The 13,403-nt window shown below is 45.4% G+C and overlaps 1 protein-coding gene and 1 long non-coding RNA gene across 7 annotated transcripts in view; one reads left to right on the top strand and one right to left on the bottom strand.

Moving 5' to 3' along the window:
- LOC309655784 overlaps positions 1-11,950 on the top strand; it is a 33,351-nt gene extending 21,401 nt beyond the window's left edge. Inside the window, exon 2 of the long non-coding RNA XR_014260987.1 lies at positions 51-11,950. This is a non-coding gene — a long non-coding RNA (uncharacterized lncRNA). The remainder of the gene's footprint in view (positions 1-50) is intronic.
- Positions 1-13,403, bottom strand: part of FOXN3 (forkhead box N3) — a 406,382-nt gene that overhangs the window by 148,010 nt on the left and 244,969 nt on the right. The window lies entirely within an intron of this gene.

The raw sequence follows: 13,403 nt of genomic DNA, 5'->3' as shown, positions 1-13,403 counted from the left end.
ACCCATGTCCCCTGCATTGGCAGGCAGATTCTCAACCACTGCGCCACCAGGGAAGCCCCCAGTGTGTTGTTTAATCTCCACATAGTTTGGCATTTTCCAGTTATCTATCTTGGTGAGCATTCCATGTGAGTTTGAGAAGAACGTGTCACCTGGTATTGTTGGACGAATTAGTCTATGGATGTCCATTATATCCAGGTGGTTGATGGTACTGCTGAGTTCAACTCTGCCCTCACTGATTTTCTGCCTCCTGGATCAGTCCATTTCTGAGAAAGAGGTGTTGAAGTCTCCAACTATAACAGTGGATTTATCTATTTCTCTTTGCAATTCTATTAGCTTTTGCCTCACATAGTTTGACACTCTGTTGCTAAGCACAAACACGTTAAAATTACGTCTTCTTGTAGAACTGACCCATTTATCATTATGTGATGCCCTTCTTTATCCCTGATAATTTTCTTTGCTTTGAAGTCTGCTTTGTCTGAAATTAATATAGTTACTCCCGCTTTCTTTCCGTACATTTTCTTCCATCTATTTACCTTTAATCTATGTGTGTCTTTATATTTAAAGTGGGTTTCTTGTAGACAACACGTCATTGGGTCTTGTTTCTTAATTCACTCTGCCATTATCTGCCTTTTCCTTGGTGCATTCACACTACTGACATTCAAAGTGATTATTGATACAGTTGGATTAATATCTAGACTATTGGATAGTGTTTTCTATTCACTGCCCTTGTTCTTTGTTCTTATTTTTGTCTACCACTTTTTTCCTGCTTTTTGAGGTTTTAATGGAATGCTTTATATAATACCACTTTCTCTCTTCTTTTAGCATATCAGTTACACTTCTTTTTTTTTACTTTTTAAATGGTTGTCCTTTGCTCCTTATATTTAAGAGCCCAAACTAAAAGACCAGGTTTGAGGCCCTCCCTCCAATTTCACCCCTTATAAGCCCTTGGGCCTCACTAGGCCTTCTCCTCTGATAAGTGTAAGGGTTGGACTTGCATTCTCTATAGCCACTTTGGACTCACATTCCGGAACCCCATTCCTGTGCTTTTCAAAGGGCACCTAGCACCACCACTTCACGTTACAGTCTAGAAAACTGACTGGGAGAGGTTTTGCATAGCCCTGCACTGATAAGGAGCAGAGAGAAACGAGGTCACTGCTGTTTCCATTATATAGGCTGCCTCTGTTATTAGACTTAAAAATTTATTTTAAAAGGGTAGGGGGAATTCCATTAAAAAGTTCATGCTTTAAGCAAAGGAAAAGGAATTTAAGTAACACCTTCATTAACTGGGCACAGCTAACCATTTCAGTAATAGCAAAACCCAAGCAAGAGTGGGGAGGAGATGCACTTTGGCCAAGGGTCAGGGTGGGCTCACTGGCAATCTGCCTCCTGGGTGTGCCATCTACCCCCCTGCAGCCAGCAGATGCTGGGTCCTTGGACAGTGAGTCCCACAGCGGTGCTGAGGAACCATTTTCTGGCTTAATACTGAAATGGCAGGCTGGAAGCTCACCTCACTCATTAAAGACAGGAACCCCACCAAGATCTGCCAAGAGTCACTGATGGCCCTGGCGTCCCCAGGCTCTGCAGATGGTCCACAGTCACAGAATTTACCTGAAAAGGGGATTCTCTTGTCTTCAAGTCACCAGACCCAGGGCAAGCCCTGTGCTCTAAACATAGTTCCCATTCCAAGCCTGATGTCACGAACTTTTTTTTTTTTTTTAACATTTTTATTGGAGTATAATTGCTTTATAATGGTGTGTTAGTTTCTGCTTTATAACAAAGTGAATTAGCTATACATATACATATATCCCCATATCTCTTCCCTCTTGTGTCTCCCTCCCTCCCACCCTCCCTCTCCCACCCCTCTAGGTGGTCACAAAGCACCGAGCTGATCTCCCTGTGCTATGAGGCTGCTTCCTACTAGCTATCGAGTTTACATTTGGTAGTGTATATATGTCCAGGCCACTCTCTCACTTCGTCCCAGCTTACCCTTCCCCCTCCCATCATGAACTTTTCTCACCGTGAGAATAAAGCGCCATGAACGTGGATGTGGTAGGCATCTGCTGACATTCCTGGCCAGCCAGAATTTATTCCCTCTTCTTCCAGTAATCGCTCCCCAAATTGCCTTGGGTGCCAGCCCTCCCCTAGTGCAGGGTGAGCATAAGTCAAAAAAATGTACACCAGCCCCTGCTACAGTTACTGGTCGTTAGGCGGATGGCAGTCAGACCCAAATTTTGGAGTAGGAGATCCTTTCTTTTTTCCACTGGCCTTGACCTTCAAGGATTCATGTCAGGTTGGGCAGCCATCTGCCTCCACGAGGTGAAAGCCTGACTGAGAATGGAACCGACACAGAGAAGAAAAGCCAAAGGGTGGAAAGTGAGGAACCATGACTATGTGACCCACGGAACAACCTCTGCCTGAAGCGAGACCTACTCTTGGACTCTATAGTCGCAGAAACCTAACAGATTTCCATTTGTTCTCAAGCCACTCCAAGTCAAATTTTCTCTCAGTTGCACATTTAGTACCAACTGACACACCGATAATTCAGATGGAGATGAAGCTCAAAGTTCCTTCTCCCACTTCCTTTAAGAAAAGGGTCTGCCACGCAAATGAAGTTTACAGACAGGGCTGAAGAGAGAAATGTGCTTTCACTAGAGAAAAGTCACTGCTGGCACTCGAGCACCACAGACACCATTATTAACTGCTAACAAGAGAGTTTTACCTATTCTTATTTGGGGCTGGATGGCGTATAAATGTCCTAGACTTGACAACTCTTTAGTAAGCATCTAGCTGACAAGAGAAATCCTGCAAGTTTCCATCTTTAAAAATGAGCTGTATGGTAATTCAAAGAGTATAGCCCTAGCATAAGACTAGACAGAGAACTCAGTGAGAGTCTAGAAAGAGGACGAAGCGTTGGGACGAAACAAGTATACCATAAACGCAGCATTTCCAATCCCGGGGGTGGGGATCTGACACTAGTTCAAAGGCATCAAAAATGAGCATGAGGGGGCTTCCCTGGTGGCGCAGTGGTTGAGAGTCTGCCTGCCAATGCAGGGGACAAGGGTTCGAGCCCTGGTCTGGGAAGATGCCACATGCCGCGGAGCAACTGGGCCCGTGAGCCACAACTACTGAGCCTGTGCGTCTGGAGCCTGTGCTCCGCAACAAGAGAGGCCGCGATAGCGAGAGGCCGCAATAGTGAGAGGCCCGCGCACTGCGATGAAGAGTGGCCCCCGCTCACCGCAACTAGAGAAAGCCCTCGCACAGAAACGAAGACCCAACACAGCCCAAAATAAATAAATAAATTAATTAAAAAAAAAAAAAAAGAGCATGAGAACTTAACGAAAAACTGGGCCTTGAGAAAAATACAGCTGGCCAAAAAACACGGGGAAGGGTGTCCATCTCCGCAATAAGGAAAGAAAGGAAAATCAAGGCAAAAAATCTCTACCAGTTGGGTTAGCAGGTATTTAAAAGATTGACAATACTAAGGGATGGCAGAATAGTCTAAGTGTCGGCAGGACTATAAATTGATACAACTTGGGGAAGGGGTGGGGAGAGAAACTTGGATATACATGCGTATCTAAAATGCCTATCTCTTTGGCCCAGCCATTCTGCTTCTAGGAGTTAATCAATATGCATCAGAGGCTACTGATAAAGAGCCCAGGCCCTCGTATAGAACAGACCCTTCCAAATCCCACCCACCCCTTACTGACTGTGGAACACTAGGAAAGTTACTTACCATCATTCAATTTTAGTTCTTCATTTGTAACACGGAGATAAGTGAGCACCTAGGCTGTTAAACATGCAGTTAGGTACGTAGCACAGTCCAGACAGAAAGAAAGTGCCATGACTGTTACAAGCACTGATGGTGATGTCCCGTCCACAGCCTCAGAACCAGGGGTTGCCCCCCCTCCCCCTGCCACTATGAGGGCTAAACAAATAGCTCACACCCTGCACCTCCTCCAGAACTGCCCTTGGCTTAGGGCCACGAGAGGCCTTCGAGTTACAGGCTGACAGCACCCCCAGACCAAAGAGGGGCAACTCTGCCAGGGTGATTACACTCCAATCGGGCCGAGGCTAAATTTGAGGACTTCTCTGCTCCGTTCCTTACTCATCCTGTTTCCCTCACTCCTTTTCCCCTGAGAACACCTTTTTAGTAAATCGCTTTTACCTAAATCCCCCTCTCGGGCTCTGCTTCTGCAGAATTCAGCCTAAGACCCAAATGTTATGATTTTTATTTCCAGGCAAGGGGGCAAAAGTATAAGTCTCACCCTGCTTACTGAGGCATGGTTAGAATATCAAGAAATGGAAAACAATTTAAATGTCCAACCACAAATAGATAAATCTATACAAGGGCACATACACTATGCACATAGTAAAAAAGAGTACTGCCTGTCAATATTAATTGACAAGAGAAGATGTATATGGCAGTGTGGAGTAAAAACGCACATTACAAAGTAGCACCGTATGATCCCTTCATAAATATAGTTTGGGTGGATAAAGGGATATGTTAAAAGATGTTCAACACTCACGTTCATAGCAGCATTATTCACAATAGCCAAGAGGTGTCAGTAACTCAAGTGTCCATTTACAAATGAATGGATTAACAAACAAACTATATATACATATATTGATACATATATATAATGGAATATCATACAAAAAGAAATCCTGACACATGCTACAACATGGATAAACCCCAAAGACAGTATGCTAAGTGAAATAAGCCAGACACACACAAAAAAGACAAATATTGTGTGATTCTATTCATATGAGATACCTAGATTAGGCATATTCACAGAGACAGGAAGTAGAAGGTAGAATGGTGGTTGCCAAGGGTCGGGGAGAGGGTGAAATAGGGAGCTGATGTTTAATGGGTATAGTGTCAGTTCTGCAAGATGAAAAAGTTCTGGAGACTGGTTGTACAACAATGTGTACATACTTGCTGCCACTGAACTTTACACTTAAAAATAGTTAAGACATAGGCTTCCCTGGTGGCACAGTGGTTGAGAGTCTGCCTGATAATGCAGGGGACACGGGTTCGAGCCCTGGTCTGGGAGGATCCCACATGCCGCGGAGCAACTAGACCCGTGAGCCACAACTACTGAGCCTGCGCGTCTGGAGCCTGTGCTCCGCAACAAGAGAGGCCGAGATAGTGAGAGGCCTGCGCACCGCGATGAAGAGTGGCCACCGCTTGCCACAACTAGAGAAAGCCCTCGCACAGAAATGAAGACCCAACACAGCCAAAAATAAATAAATTAAAAAAAACAAAGTTAAGACAGTGAATTTTATGTTATGTGCATTTTACCACAATTAAAACTTTTTTCATAAATATTAACAATCTGGAAATAAGGGTACTTTTATTGAGTTCTTTATACTCTTTCATTGTTTGACCATTCTCCATGAGTATGTACTAAGTTCATAATCAGAAAATACAAAAAAGCTATTTTAATTCTGGAAAAAGATAAATACACTTTGAAAAGATGGTATACTTCTACTACCCTAGGCCGGTAATCCATATAACTTAGGTTTCTAGTCTTTTAGTGTGTGTTTATTTTTAATAGTGTAGAAATTTCACTTTGGTCCCTTGTTTTGTCAGCTTCCTTTCATTTCTTATCTCACCACCACCAAAACAGCTTAAAAGCCATCAACAGTCATTGTTCTGGGGCTGATTAAAATGTCCAGGTTAATTATGTAAAAATTACTCCAAAAAACAAAGTAAAGATGCTTAAAAAAATTCCTCTTCCAGCTTTTCTTGATTTGTTCATTCAATAAATATTTCTTAAGTGCTTAATAGATGCCTGGCAACATGCAAAGCCTTGGGGACACAGTGGTGCCCAGGATAAGCTCGGTCCCAGGCTCCCAGAGCTTAGAATGTAACTGGCGGAGGCAGACATGAGACAGACGGGTTGATAGGGCTCCACTTGTGTTTCCATGCTAGGCTATGCATTCACACACATGCATGGGTGCACGCACACACACACACGCAGTCACCCAAGCCAGCTTTCACAGTCAACAATACTGATGTTATTAGCCAACCTAGAACCTGCACAGTCCCCACCAAGGAGGGCTCTTGACTCCCACTGACCATTAACAGTCCAATTTGCTGAACCTGAGATATTGTCATAATATCAGACTGAAAGAATGGAAAATTCATTCTTGCTCAAATTTAATTCTTCCCTGCTTGCAGCAAAAGTCATCTCCCCAGTACTCATGCCCCAGACGCCTAGTCATCTTGAATTATTTCCCCAAATGCACTTAACAGAAGTTCTCTGATACCTGATCAGTCCCATCCCCTGTCGCCTGGCTCAGCCAAACAAGTATCTTTGCTGCCCAGGGCCCAGCCTCGTTCTAGGACCCGAAGACCATCCATCTTTCTGCTCCCTTCCCCTACTTATTCCAGATCCTACATCCAAACACCTACCTGACCTCAAAATCATCCCTTTGACTCCTGTCTCTTGGCAATATTTCTCTAATATTTGCTGAATACAATCTTTATTTATTTGTTTTTAGATCCACACGTATATGAACAATTGATTATTGACAAAATACAAAAGCAAATTAGCGGAGTAATTAATGATAGACTTCCACAAATGGTGCAGGAACAATTGAATACCCATACGCAAAAACGTAAAACTTTATCTATACTTTGCATCATGTGAATACAATCTTTAACATGAGCATAAACCTGAAAAGATACAGAACTTAAAGTAAGATGATGAGAACTGGGATGAAAGCAGATGTCGTGGAGGCCATCAGCCCGCCCCTCCACGTGCCCAGTAGTTCAAGTCTCCTGGCACGAAACCCAACTAACGAGTCTGGGTGTCCAGAGTCCCAGGCACGGTCCCTCCTTCTCACAGCCCCAGACTTTCGTCCATTGCTCTGCTGTCGTCACAGCACTGTGAGGGCCACAGAGGACAGCTGCTGGCATTTCCTCAAGGATGCTCAAGAACGCTCAAGAACGGAAGAAGGACGCAACCCAGGCTCAGGACAGGCTGAGAAGACTGTGGGGGATTTTACATGTCATTTCGTCTGAACTATCTGCATGGGCTGCATTTGCTGTCAGCTTGGAGTTCCTTTTCAAGCACTGACGTCAGATTCGTGCTGATCCAGCTACACTCTCCTGGTGGGCCCTTTGGGACTGGGAGTACCCATCAATCTGTAAGCCAGATGGCTCGAGCCTTTGTAGTGTGGCTGGGCATAGAGAGAATGGTGCCAAGAGGGCCCACGTGGACCAGGAGCAGAGCATCTAATCCACTGACTGCACCCATCCCAGGAGACCGTCCGGAGGAGAAAGGCAAAGAGAGCAGACAATAATACTGCTGAGGCAAAAAGAGCAGACAATAACACTGCTGCTTTCATTTCTGGCGAGACCCCAGCTAAACACCTTGATGCAAACTGCTGCAGCAAGAGCCGACAATCACCATGCTTTCCTGTATCCACACCCGCAGATGGGCCCTGCCAATGGTTCTGCCTTGGACTCATGGCTTGCTGTGGCCAACGGGACATTAGGAAATAGGACACCAGCAGAGACTGGAAAAGTCCTTGCATATTGGAGCAATATGTTCTCTCTTGTGGCTCGGAACCCTTCTGCCACCATGTGAATAAGCTTGGAGTAGCTTCCTCAACGATGTGCGAGCCCGTGGAGAGAGGCCCCCCGCTGTCCCTGTCACCCTAGCTGAGGTCCAAATACACAAGAGAGCCTAGGCAACACCCCCCGGAACAGAGATGATCCAGCCACACTGAGCCCGGCCCAAACTGCCGACACACAGAATGATGAGCACAGAGGTGACTATTCTTGTAAGTCACTTAGTTTGGGGTGTTTGTTATGCAGCAGAAACTAAATGATACAAAGATCTCTACAACAGAACCTACACAGCAAACCACAATCCCAAGACTGTGATGGAGCTTCAAGATGTAGCTTTACATGGTGACTCTAGTGGGTGCCTAATACAAATAAAGGAAAGTAGCAACAGCAATCCTGGTAACACCTTCTGCAGCGTGGCCTCTGGCAGTTACTCAGGGAGCTCCCAGGACAGAACTGCTTCCACGTGGCAGAGCTGCCTTACACCCAACAACAACTTACACCAACCCTTTCTACCAACTCCATGATGCAAGATTTGGTGATGGCCAGTCCAATCCTCAGACATGTGTTAGGAGGCCAGGGTCCTGGGAGATTGCACTGGACTGACATCTATTTTCCTCTCTCCCTGTGTCCCTTCTACCGCAGAGAGCCGGGAGGAAATCTAGGCACCCTGGAGAGAATCGTTCAGAAATCACCAGACAGGGATTGTATCCTCGGAAGGGCACACACCCCGTTAAGTAGCTCAAAATGTCACTCCAGGGGCTTCCCTGGTGGCGCAGTGGTTAAGAATCCACCTGCCAAGGCAGGGGACATGGGTTTGAGCCCTTGTGCGGGAAGATCCCACATGACGCAGAGCAACTAAGCCTGTGCACTACAACTACTGAGCCCGCGAGCCACAACTACTGAAGCCCGTGTGCCTAGAGACCGTGCTCCGCAACAAGAGAAGCCACCGCAGTGAGAAGCTTGTGCACCGCAACGAAGAGTAGCCCCCACTCGCCGCAACTAGAGAAAGCCCGCGCACAGCCAACAAAGACCCAACATAGCCAAAAATAAAATAAATAAAATAAAATAAATTTATTTAAAAAAATGTCACTCTAGAGAAAGACGAGTTAGAGTCTAAGGGTCCCATGGGAAGACTTTGTTTTTATGATTGTTTCTTGGAGGCACACCAAATCCTGACACTTCTCTGCCTCTCTCTGTGGGATCAGAAATGGTGGTAAAGCATGAGTCTGGTAACTTCGCTTAAACAATTTGGTGCGCCTCTTTTCCCACCTGAGCCCTTTACACAATGTGCCACATTCACCCATATGCCCCTCATACCCTCAGTTTAATCCATTACAGCATCTTATATCCCCCAAATAACCATAAGCTTCTTGAGAGCACAAACCCTGTTTTAACCAATACTCCCTTTCTCTCTTTCTCATTTATTCATTCATTCATTTATTCAGCAATTGATTATTAAAGAGCCATAGCCAGACGATGTCAGGGAGCAGCTCCCAGCCCAGAGAAAGAAAGTCAAGAGATAATTATAAAAACTAAGCATAAGAAATAGAGTTACAGATTTAGAAAACAAACTTATGGTTACCAGGGGGTGAGGGAGAGGGAGGGATAACTTAGAAGATTGGGACTGACATAAACACACTACTATATATAAAATAGATAACTAGTAAGGACAGGGAACTCTACTCAATACTCTGTAATGGCCTACACGGGAACAGAATCTAAAAAAGAGTGGATATACGTACGTATATGTATAACAGATTCACTTTGCGGTACACCTGAGACTAACACAACATTGTAAATCAACTATACTCCAATAAAGATTAAAAAACAAACAAACAAAAACTAAGCACAGCTAATAGTTATGGAACACCTTTCATCTGCCAGGCACATGTTCTAAGGTTTTTAAACATATACTCATTTAAACCTGCACTAATCCTAGCAGGAAGGTACTGTTCTTATCCTCACATACAGATAAGGACACTGATACAACAGAGAGGGTGTGTAACTTGCCCGTGGCAGCAGCCAGTGAGGGGCAGAGCTGACGACACAAATCTGCACACCAACCGCTTTGCTGCGCCACCTCGAAGTGAAGGGCCCTGCAAGGCTGACCCGAGGCATTTCTGTTTTATTTCAATGGTGGCAGTAACTCAACCTAGGTTTTGGATGGAGGTGACACGAAGGACAGGCTGGAATGCAGATGAGAGGCAGAAAACCAGGTCAGGGAAGCTGCTGCATGAAGTCCAGCAAAGGGCAGTAGCGCTAACACTGGGACGGTGGCAAGGGCTACGGGAAGGCTGGGTTCGAGACACTTCAGAGGCAAAACTGACAGGATTTGGTGCCTGAATGAAGGAGAGAATCAAAGATGATTCTGAGGTTTCTGACTTTGGATACTGGGTTGAAGGGAGGAACCTGCTAAGATAGAAACATTCAAGAGGCAGAACAGGTTTAGAAGGTGGGTCAAGATACCCCAGGAAAAATAATTTACTCAGGCCAAGAGATGATTATCTCAAACTGACACTGAATGACTATCCAAACCCTAGATAACCCCCAGGTTCAGTAACTTACTAGGAGAACTCATAGGACTCAGTATGTAGCATAAATGTTCATGGCAATGATTTATTTCAGCAAAAGGATACAAAATGTATTCAGCAAAGGGAAAAGGGCAAAGTCTGGAGGAAACCAGGCACAAGCTTTCAAGAGCTCCCTCCCAGTGGTGCCCAAGGTTTTTATTGGGGACTGTGCACATAGGCACCCCCTGCCTGGCTCGTGTGAAAATCCCAAATTTCTTCCATCATCACATTGTTTATACAAACATTTAAGCCACAGTGAACCACTCTTATTACCAGTTCTGGAAACCTCTCAAAATCTAAGTACCCAGACAGCAGCCAAGGGCCAGCTTTGCAAGCAAGACTTGCTGAGAAGACACCAGATAGGTTAATTTTTTCTCCACAAAAGGACAAGTATTTATGTTTTGTACGGACGATGTTTTATTTCCAACACACAAGTGCTCGAATTTTAGACACTGGAGCAATTCTTCAGTCATGTTCAGATTATGAAGCTGAAGTCAGTACTTTCCTCAGACCTGAATATAATACCAAAAGCAAATAGCAAATACAAAGTCCCGGGCAGGGCTAGCAGGTTTCGAGCCTGCTTCTACTCCCCCCTTGCTGTCCAGTTGGCGTGTGAGCTCGGAGACGACACTTTGCATTTCATTATTAAGGAAAGCAAACATGAGGTCTGCTGCAGAATCAAACACAATTAAAACTTTAATTAACTGAAACCCAGCTAGCCCCCGTCTTCAAATAAAAACATTTGCAGGTGGCAGGGAAAGCAGAGGATAAGAGATTATTTCACTTTTAAGGGAAAGGGGCAAGTCAGATGTTCCAGTTGGGGATTTATTCAACGCAATCACTTCTTGCCGCCTCTCGAGGGTGGACACGTATTTTACATCAATTATTACAAACCGAACACTGAAGGGCAAAATGCAACGTCCTCCAACACATCAAGTATTCGTTCAGCATAGTCTAACTATTAGCAGCAAATCGACACACAGATTCAGAATAAATTTTTAACAATGGAAGTTCAAACACAAGGCGTGGTAGTTCCGTAACCGGGGTGCCGAGGTTTCCCAAACTCAGTGTTAACTCGGGTTCTGTGGTACGAAGAAACTCTCTTGAACGTTTTCTTTGGAATCACCCACAAACTTCTCCCCTCTCTGGAAATGGAAACTTCTGTGAGTGAGCTAATCCCCAACCATCATGCAAGAATCAAACCCAAGTATTATTAGCAGGGGGACAAATCCCTCGTGGGTCTCTCTGCTCACACAACAGGAGGAAGACCTGCTCTCCCATTGGCAAAAAGAAGCTTCACATCAATAACAACTTCAGGTAAGGCAGGGAGGACTAAGATTCAGGCACCTGGGCCAAGAGCCAAACAAAACACACCTCCAGGAAGCATCAGAGGTGAAAAAGACTTTCAAGCACTAAGAGAATTGCTATGACGGCTATACAACCCACCACAATGGTAGAGAGCACGTTGACTTGACTCTAACTCAGCCCCAACCAAACGTGAGACGTTCTATGAATGATCTTACGTGTAGGGAGCTGAGGTCAAGGGGAAAGGATCCTTCTTCTCCAAGTCCAAAATAAAGAAACTGCATTCTGACCACACTGCCCATTCACCTTCCAGGCTCTGGCTTGAAGACACACTGACCAAATAAGATGTTCTTTAAAGGGAGGCTGTCTTTGTATGTTCTTAACAGATCTGGCGTTCACTTTTCTTCATTTAGAGGACTTCTAATGAGCTTTTTAAATTTCTTTCCATTCCTGTCGTTCTTCTTCCTTTTTTTTTTTTTTTTAACAAGAAACCCAGTAAGTACAAACACAGATCAACTGTTTTTTCAGTATCTGAAGAATGCCAGGACATCGATCTACCACTCCAGGCCCTAAACTGGATTGTCTCGCTGCCTTGAAGAAAACCAATACCTTATTTCCTGAACAAAAGCAAGGCGCTTTTAGGTGCTATAATCTCATTGCAAAGCCTTTTACCCACTCCCTACTCTTTTGGCCCCAAGATCGCAATCCTCTTTGGGTAATCGGACGGTAGCGGGTGCCAGGGCGGTAGCTGCCTTTGCTTTCCCGCCCTGCTCTATGGCACTGCTCACCAGGGGCTGGTGGGGGGGTGGGCAGCGTGCCAGGGTTCAGGGCCCCATAATGGCTCTGTTCTTCCAGGGCAACTGTTAATAATTAGCAGGAAGCATTCTGTCTTTAAATCTCACAGCTTGAACAGTAAGGCCTCATAGTGCCAAAGAAACCCTGAATTCTACAGAAGTGAGACTTCCTTCTACGCACAGGATGAAATGGCCCCATTCATCCTTCAGTACACAGCCGTCAAGCGTCTGCTCTGTGTGGAGGTGGGAGAGCAAAGGGGAGCAAGAGACAGGTGGCTCCTGTCCTCACGTAACTTGGAGTCGACGGACGTGACTGTGAAGTGTGAACGCCGGACGGACGAAGCTCAGGCCATCTGAGGACACAGGGCCCTGGTCTGCAGGGGTGGTGGAGGGAAGGACAGAGAGCACAGGGAACGATGTGGCGGCACAGGCAAAGAATGAAGGAAACTTGGTGAGGCTGAAGGAAGAGGAGTCGTAAAGTTGTCAGGAGCCACAAACACAGAAAGCCTCTGCAAGGAACTGTCAAGGGCAAGTAGGAGTTTCAGGAGGCTCACCCCGGCCCCCTGGAGTGGGGAAGCACACCAGGAAAGAGGCAAGGAGGAGACCAAGTGAGAGGCATCAGCAGCTCTCCAGCTTACAGAGCCATTAACTCATCCATCCATTCAAAAATATTTATCTTGTGTTATTTTGGGTTGAGCACTGTTCTAGATCTAGAGGACATAGCAGTGAGCAAAACAAAGTCCCTGCTCTCAAGGGACGTACATACAAATAACTGTATATGATACAGGTAAGAATAAGAGCTAAGGAGAAAAATAAAGAAGGGCACAGGGAACAGAGAATGTTGGGGTGTGTGTGTGTGTGTGTATAAGCATTATTTTTGATGGAGCAGCTAGGGGAAGCATCTTTGAGAAGGTGACATCTGAGCAAAGACCTGGAGGAGGAGAGACCAGATGCAATGACATGAACACTCAGAAGGAGGCAGCACAGGGGATACGGGAGAGGGCCTGTTCCCGGCAGGGAGCAAAGGCAGGCGCGGGGGATGGCGAATCGTGCAAAATCTGGAACCAAACCGCTAGGGGTCACACCGTGGTTCCTCATTTACCAGTGCTGCGACCTTGGGTCTGTTTTAGAGATACAGTTTAGGGGCATGGA

Source organism: Balaenoptera physalus, assembly GCF_965194825.1.
Source record: "Balaenoptera physalus genome assembly, chromosome: 2".
NCBI classification, from domain to species: Eukaryota; Metazoa; Chordata; class Mammalia; order Artiodactyla; family Balaenopteridae; genus Balaenoptera; species Balaenoptera physalus.
This window is presented reverse-complemented; position numbering and strand designations above follow the sequence as displayed.